The sequence below is a fragment of the Xenopus laevis genome, chromosome 9_10L, assembly GCF_017654675.1.
Source record: "Xenopus laevis strain J_2021 chromosome 9_10L, Xenopus_laevis_v10.1, whole genome shotgun sequence".
Classification (NCBI taxonomy): domain Eukaryota; kingdom Metazoa; phylum Chordata; class Amphibia; order Anura; family Pipidae; genus Xenopus; species Xenopus laevis.
Window position 1 is genome coordinate 49213365 of NC_054387.1, and position 8870 is coordinate 49222234.

Consider the following 8870-nt stretch of genomic DNA (forward strand, 5'->3'; position numbering starts at 1 on the left):
AAATCTGAATTTATCAAAGGTCAAAGTTAAAATTCGAGAAAAAATTCGAATTTCTGGCTAATTTTTGTGTACTTCGACTAGGGAATAGTCCAAATTTGATTTGAATTTGAAAAAAATTTGAATATCTAAATTTATCATGTACTGAGTCTTTAAAAATTCGACTTCGACCATTTGCCATCTAAAGCCAAAACTTCGCCAAATTGCTGTTTTAGCCTATGGGGGACCTCCTAGAACCTATTTGGAGTCAATTGGTGGACTTTGAAATACAAGGGTTTTTTTTTTGGTAAAACTTTGAATTTAATTCGATCTAATGCCCTGTTACTTTGATTAGTATGATTTGAATTCAATTGAACACTGACCTATTCACCTGAAAAAAAGAAAAGTAGATTTTTTGGTAGATTTCGATTGGTCTTTTTTAATTCGAATGGGAATTCAAAATTCAACCTTTGATAAATCTGCCCCTTAAAGGAGAAGGAATGGCTAAAATTAAGTAAGCTTTATAAGAAAGGTCTATATAAATACACCAGTAAACCCTCAAAGTAATGCTGCGCTGAGTCCTCTGTCAGCATTTCTTTCCTTCTATTGTGTACACATGGGCTTCTGTATCAGACTTCTTGTTTTCAGCTTAAACCTCCAGGGCAGGGCTTGAGCATGCTCAGTTTGCTTCTCTCTCCCTCTCGCTCCTCCCCTCCCTGCTGTAATCTGAGCCCAGAGCTATGAGTGAGCAGGGAGAGACTTAGGCAGGAAGTGATGTCACAGCAAGCTAATATGGCAGCTTCTATCCTAAACAAACGAGTGAGTGTCTAGAGCCGTTTACTCAGGTATGGTAAAGCAATCTAAAGAATAAAAATGGTGTTCTAGCTTGCAGTATTGTGGCTAATCTATTGGCAATAAACTACTTTGGTAGCTTTCCTTCTCTTTTAATGTTATTTGTAAGATGAGTTTTGCTGTGTGTTTATATAAAAGCACCATTTGACCTCTAGAGGAAATCTCAAGGGCAAGATAGCAGTCTGTAACATGGTATAGTGAAAGGAATTGCCCCCCTGTCCAGGAATTGTGAAATATTATCTTAGCTTCCGGCTGGGAGCACAGCACCAAAGGGGGAAACTGGTGAAACAGGATCCTGAGTGACCTATTGATCGGTTGCACTTACAAGTGCTTTCACAGCCATTCCAGCTCCATGATCAGTTTTGGAGTTTCACCTCCATCCCCAGTCATAATAAAGTAATGTATAGAATTGCATTTGATGTTGGTGAAGGGAAGTGTTTAGTCAAATGAATAGTTACATCGGCATGGTTGAAGACAACTGACCTTCATATTCAACCCCTTCAATTGATCCCACAGCCTATATATATATATATATATATATATATATATATATATATATATATATATATATATATATATATATATATATATATATATATATATATATATATATATATATATATATATATATATATATATATATATATATATATATATATATACCAACACCACGGAAAGCCAGCACTCACGAATAAAAAGTTCATATGCCTGGGTGCAGTATCAAAAATATTATCCACAAAAATCCAAGAAGATCCGCACTCACAGGTCTTATTCATATAAATAAAACATTTTTATTTATATGAATAAGACCTGTGAGTGCGGATCTTCTTGGATTTTTGTATATATATATATATATATATATATATATATATATATATATATATATATATATATATATATATATATATATATATATATATATATATACACACACACATTTCTTTTAATCATTTTAAAAAAGGGTCAATGTTTCAGTCTTTTCATAAGATATACTGTATATATATATATATATATATCAGCTACCTGAAACTCAAGCAGAGCAAACTAAATTGAGAAGTAACCAGGAGCTGGAGTGGCTGGGGTGTCTGCAAACAATTAATGAAGTGTAATTAAACCAAAATTGGGACATAACCCCAAAGACTGCTGCTGCTGGGTAATACAATATGACAAAATAGATATCAATATAGTATTAAAAGGCAATATTTATTCACAACATGCCATGAAAATATATATAAAATAATGTTAAAAACAAGCAGTACTACATCTGAAAGGAGGGATCCCCCCCTTTTTTTTGAGGTTCCTAGACTACACCACCTAGTAAATGAAACCAGATGTAAGAAAAAATGAATGGTGTGGACTTGAACTTAACACTGTGTTGGTAGCTCAATAAAGTTCATGCTACAGTGTGTTAGTGAGCATAATAGCCACTTTTTTTATGGGCATAACAAAGTTAGAAAACCCACTTTAATCCAGTTAGTCCGATGTTTGTGTGCAGGGGTTAATTCCCAAGTTGTAAATTCCTTGTGGTGCACAATGATTAATGAAGCGTGTTCCGTAAGATGTATTCAGCAGCTGAGGCCAACCGGCCCGTCAGGTTAAATGTCATCCAAAGTAATCTTACTGGTGCTGGTGTTGTCTAGTGTGGTATTTGAAGCATAATTCATGGAGTTGAAGTGTATTGGCCCATGATCAAACAGATATATATATATATATACATTCACAGAACAAAAATACATACACATTCAAAAGAGTGCACCTCTTAAATGACTTAAGGGAATTCCATTTTTGTTGTCAGGTGTAAATTCTGTTCATCATGTCTAAAGTGTATTTTTCTATGTGAAATAGAATCCCTCACTATCATTCTATAAAGTTATCTCATGGGCTTGTAATGAGTAATAATTTCCCTCTCTACAGATAAAACAGCATCCCTAACCTTCATAGTCTTTTCCTAAAAATGTTATTTTCCCATCACTTTTACCAGTTTAGTTGCACATTTCTACACTTTTTTAGTTCATTAGTATCATTTTCAGTAGGGATTAACTTAATCCACTTAATTTAAAATCCACTATTTTGTATCCGGAACCCCGTATCCTAATTTGCACATTGGCACTTATTGTGGGTAAAATATACATTTACAATGGATTGTGCCTTATAATTAGGGATGCACCGAATCCAGGATTCGGTTCGGGATTCGGCCAGGATTCGGCCTTTTTCAGCAGGATTCGGATTCGGCCGAATCCTTCTACCCGGCCGAACCGAATCCTAATTTGCATATGCAAATTAGGGGCGGGGAGGGAAATTGCATGACTTTTTGTCAGAAAACAAGGAAGTAAAAAATGTTTTCCCCTTCCGTCCCTAATTTGCATATGCAAATTAGGGTTCGGATTCGGTTCGGTATTCGGCCGAATCTTTCACCAAGGATTCGGGGGTTCGGCCGAATCCAAAAAAGTGGATTCGGTGCATCCCTACTTATAATGTTAAATTGTTATTAATTAAGATGAAAAATTTGGAATGAAATATATAGGTCTGCATCCCTTATTATTATATCCTGCACCTGATTAAGAACAAGATTACTTTCTATGGGAATGCTAAAAATAAAAAATAATTTAAGAAATAAAAAATAGGGGGAAATAAAAATAGGGGAAAACATTTTTTACATCCTTGTTTTGTGACATAAAGTCACGTGATTTCTCTCCCCTCCCCTAATTTGCATATGCAAATTAGGCTTTAGATTCGGTACAGCCAGGCAAAAGGATTCAAACGAATTTGAATCCTGCTGAAAAAGGCTGGATCCTGGCCGATTCCCGAACCGAATCCTGGATTCGGTGCATCCCTAATTTTAAGGACTGGGGCCCAAAGCTGAACTGCTTCCTATTATAACCTATTACATTATGGATATAATAAGGGATGCAGACCTATATATTTCATTCCAAAGATCGTGCACTACTTTTAATTAATAACAATTTCACTTTATAAGGCACAATCCATTGTAAATGTATATTTTACCCACAATAAGGGGCAGATTTACTAAGCTCGAGTGAAGAATTCGAATGATAAAAAATTAGGATTTCGAAGTATTTTTTTGGGTACTTTCACCATCGAATTGGTCAAATTTGATCGAATTCGATCGAATCTAATGATTCGAACGATTCGAAGTAAAAATCATTTGACTATTCGACCATTCGAAAATCGATGTACTGTCTCGTTAAAAAATACATTGACTTCATACTTTGCCACTTTAAACCTACCGAGGTGCAATGTTAGCCTATGGGGACCTTCCCCAGCACTTTTCTAAGTTTTTTTTTGGTCGAATAAAAATCCTTCGATCGATCGCTTAAAATTGTTCGAATCGTTCAGTACGAAGGATTTTATCGTTCAATCGAACGATTTTTATTCGATCGTTCAATTGAAGTATTTGCATTAAAATCCTTCGAATTCGATATTCGAATTCGAAGGATTTTACTTCGAGGGTCGAATTCGAGGTTTTTTTAACCGTCGAAATTCGACCCTTGAAAAATCTGCCCCAAAGTGTCAATGTGCTTTACTACAATATATTACTATTTAAACAATAAAGTGCATATACCATAAAGAATATGAAAGTGCATTGATATACAAATCCATTACTGTATTTTCATATTACTTAGTTTAAAATACATTAATTTATGTGCAAAAGTGCAACTGAAAATACCTAATTTATTTACAATAAAAACATATTAGACCCCTATAAATTACAATACATTTTAAATCGATACCATTAATTCCATAATTATGTAAGACATGGTTTTAGTTCTAAATGACTGCCCATTCCCTCAGGTATTACTGTCCTCAATTTAAAGTTCCAATTTGATTCTAGTCTTAATTATTTTGTGGTCAGATTACCTCCACTTTTTTCATCGATACCATTGATTCCAAACATCCTTAATTCTTCATGTTTGGATTTGTCCCTGTATAGATTCTATACAGAGGTGATACCACGTTTTCATCCCTGGCGTTAATGCCAGAACTTTATTAGCTTTAGTGGCCACTGACAGACACTGCCTTGAGTTGCACATTCTGTTACCTGCAAAAACACCCAAATCTTTCTTCATTAAGGGAGACCACAGCTCAATTCCATCTATTGTATAACTAGCATTCGTGTTATTTTTCATGCATACTTAACCAATCTGGCGTCTGTCATCGTTTAACTCATTTGCCAGTCTTCTGCTTAGTTGTCCAATTTGGTTAAATGTCTCGCAAAAATGGCAGCTTTCCTGCATGGAACTTATACTTATGCACAATTTAGTATCATCAGCAAAACCAAATTACATAAAGTACAATGCTCACCTCCAAGATTATTTATGAACGAATTGAAAAGCAACGTACCAAGGACAGTACTGCACAAACATTTGCGTAATTTATCCTTCAGCCAGTTCTCTATCCAATTTCAAATATCATGTTCCAGGCAAATATTCCTTAAATTTAATTAGTGACCGCCTGCATGGTACTGTCTCAAATGCTTCTATGTAGATCCATCCACTGTAATTCCAAGGACTATATTTCTGCTCACCTCCTCATAGAAGGAAATGGAAGGTTAAAGGGATGCCTCAATGATTGTATGATGTACTTTTTATTTCTAAATTGCACAATTTACACAGGGCCAGAACTAGGGGTAGGCAGAGTAGGCACGTGCCTAGGGCGCAAAGCTGGAGGGGCGCCAGGCACGCACCTTCTCTCCTACCCCCTAGTCCGGTGCCCGCTCTGGCTGACGTGTGCGATTTCTCATTCTAGTGGGTATCTTTGTTTTGCGCATGCCCACTCGCATTTTTCTGCGCATGCGCACTCGTGTATTGGACGCTTTGCCTTGCCAGGCTGCCTAGGGCGCCTGGCCGCGTTGGCCCGGCACTGAGTTTACATTATAAATAATTCACTCTACCAGGTAAAATTGTATTTTTTAACCAATAAATCTATTTTTCTTTTGTTTTACTATAAGTGTGTAGGCAGCCATGTCAGATCATTTTGCACGATCCTGTGCATTCAGAAAGAATCAGCACTTCACAATTGTACTGCTTTCATATAAGCTATTGTTTCTCCTACTCAATGTAACTGGAGGAGTGACGGGAGCATTTTTAGCATTGCAAGCATCAGGGCATTGTTATCTTGTTACCTGCCCATTGTTCTGTTGGCTACTGGGAGGAACGCAGTAGGGGCAGCGGCAGACGGGGAAATAACTCCATTGGAAATAACCAAAATCACTGGGGTAAACCCAACATATCACAAAGTCATACAAAAAAGGAGGGTTGTGGGTGCACTCCTAAGGCCATATAAAAACATATTTAAGTACAATAATCCCCTGTCTAAATAATTCAATGAATATGCAAGTGCATGTATTTAAAAAAGAAAAGAAAAACAGGATTTTTTGTTACAAAGTTATGATCATAAAGTTGATATGGCCTTAGGAGTGCACCCACAACCCTCCTTTTTTGTACCTGAAATGTAGCCAGAAGCTGTGGCTGAGCTTCATGTGGTTAGTGCACCCTCATACCCACCCCCTTAAATTAACAGTGGCCCTATGTTCCTTTTTTTTATAATTAACTCTTGGTTTGGGCAATTCCTCTCTCTTAAAAGCCACAAGTGCTAGCGGCTGTGCCTGTGAGACACTCATTATATCTGTTGCACTTGTCAACTAGGTAACACTTCTGCACTACCTCACATACATTACACCTATTAACACTCCACATTTAGCTTTTTCATTTTCTGTGATTTTTACTCCAAGTAATGCTGTTAAGCAGAGAGGTTTATGACCTTTTATATTTTGATCACAAGTAAACAAGTTAGGGACCACCGTTTGGGGTTTACCTTGACGTGGTATGGTGGCTTATCAACTTTATGATCATAACTTTGTAACAAAAAACCCTGTTTTTCTTTTTTCAAATACATGCACTTGCATATTCATTGAATTATTTAGACAGGGGATTATTGTACTTAAATATGTTTTTATCTCACAAAGTCACAAAGTCGTCCTCCAGAGGCAACTTTGGGCAACTTCGTGATATGTTGCTTTTTACTGCCAGCGATTTCAGTTATTTCCAATGGAGACACATTTTCTGGAGATTTGTCGCTTCTCGTCAGCCACTGGACTAAAGAGTCACTTATGTTTATCAGAGCATAAGTCATATGGCTGAGGGCATCTGGGAAACTAACAACATGTCTAGTTACATATCAGATTTCAAATTAAATCTAAAAAAGAAATCTGCTCTTTTGAAAAACAGATTTCAGTGCAGGATTCTACTGGAGCAACACTATTAACTGATGCAAATTTGAAATTGACAGAATCCCTTTAAGTAAAGTGGTTTGAAAAGCACTGGGTTAAGCTCTTTTAGTTCCCTGAAATTCCTGGGCCTTTTTTTATGTTCACATTAGCAGTTATTTTTTTTTAAACTTCAACCAGAGTCAACTGTTAATCTAATTGGTTCTATTAGAAATTAAGCCTTTATGAAAGGGTTTGTTCACCTTTAAACTAACTTTTAATATGATATTCTGAGATAATTTGCAATTGGTTTTAATTTTTCATTTTTTTGTGGTTTCTGAGTTATTTCGATTTTTTTCAGCAGCTCTCCAGTTTGCAATTTTATCTGGTTGCTATGGTCCAGATAACCCTATCAACCATGCATTGATTTAAATGAGAAACTGGAAAATAAATAAGAGAGGGAGTGAATAAAAAAAAGGAATACAAAGTAGCATTAAGAATAAATGTGTAGCCTTACAGAGCATTTTTTATTTTAGATGGGGGTTAATGCCTCCCATTGGAAAGAGTCAGAAGAAGAAGGCAAATATTCAAAAAGGAGAAAATGAGGACCAGTTGAAAAGTTGCTTAGAATTAGCCACTCTGTAAAATACTAAAAGTTAACTTAAAGGTGAACCACCCCTTTAAATGATTTCTCAGTTGTGTAAACTAAAATAATGGTGTGATTTCTCCCTGCTTTCACCAACCAGTTTACCTACCTTTGGAACTAAGGTTCAGTAAAACCTGCTGTTAGTAGATTTGGGGCTTGGTTTATACTCTTTGCAGTAATGGCATGTTGATTATTTAATTAAACTTGCTTGATTGGTGTTTGCATGCTGTACTGCCTTCCTTGCTTAAAGGGATCCTGTCATCGGAAAACATGTTTTTTTCAAAATGAATCAGTTAATAGTGCTACTCCAGCAGAATTCTGCACTGGAATCCATTTCTCAAAAGAGCAAACAGATTTTTTATATTCAATTTTGAAATCTGACATGTCAATTTCCCAGCTGCCCCCAGTCATGTGACTTATGCCTGCACTTTAGGAGAGAAATGCTTTCTGGCAGGCTGCCGTTTTTCCTTCTCAATGTAACTGAATGTGTCTCAGTGGGACATGGATTTTTACTATTGAGTGTTGTTCTTAGATCTGCCAGGCAGCTGTTATCTTGTGTTAGGGAGCTGCTATCTGGTTACTTTCCAATTGTAGCCCCATGTCAGATTTCAAAATATAAAAAAATCTGTTTTTCTCTTTTGAGAAATGGATGTCAGTGCAGAATTCTGCTGGAGCAGCACTATTAACTGGTTTATTTTGAAAAAATGTTTTTTTCCCATGACAGTATCCCTTTGAAAGGAAGCAATCTTTTTAGCAATCTTAAGTCTCAATAAAATCTCTACCCATAGGGTCTCCACACAGTCCCCAATGGTATCCTTGGTAATTTCTTAATGCATGTCTTTAATTCTATTAATACACAAAGACAAAAGTCTTCACACCCTGTCCCTCCTATAAACCTTATAGCTGTCTAAATTCACTGCCCAATCTCACCGGGTCTCCGTAATACCAGTCACAATTTTCTGTAAATGCGTTTTACTCTAGCTCTGCCGTTCTGCTTGACAGTCAGATGACCATGTATATTTAGCAATCATGGGGAAAATATGCTGAGAAATGACAGTTATAATGTTCAGTACTCACATTTTCCTGTGTCTAGGTTTTCTCTTGGTACTCCAGTTTCTTCCCACACCAAAAAAAATGTGTGTGAATATTATAAGGGACCTTAGATTGTAA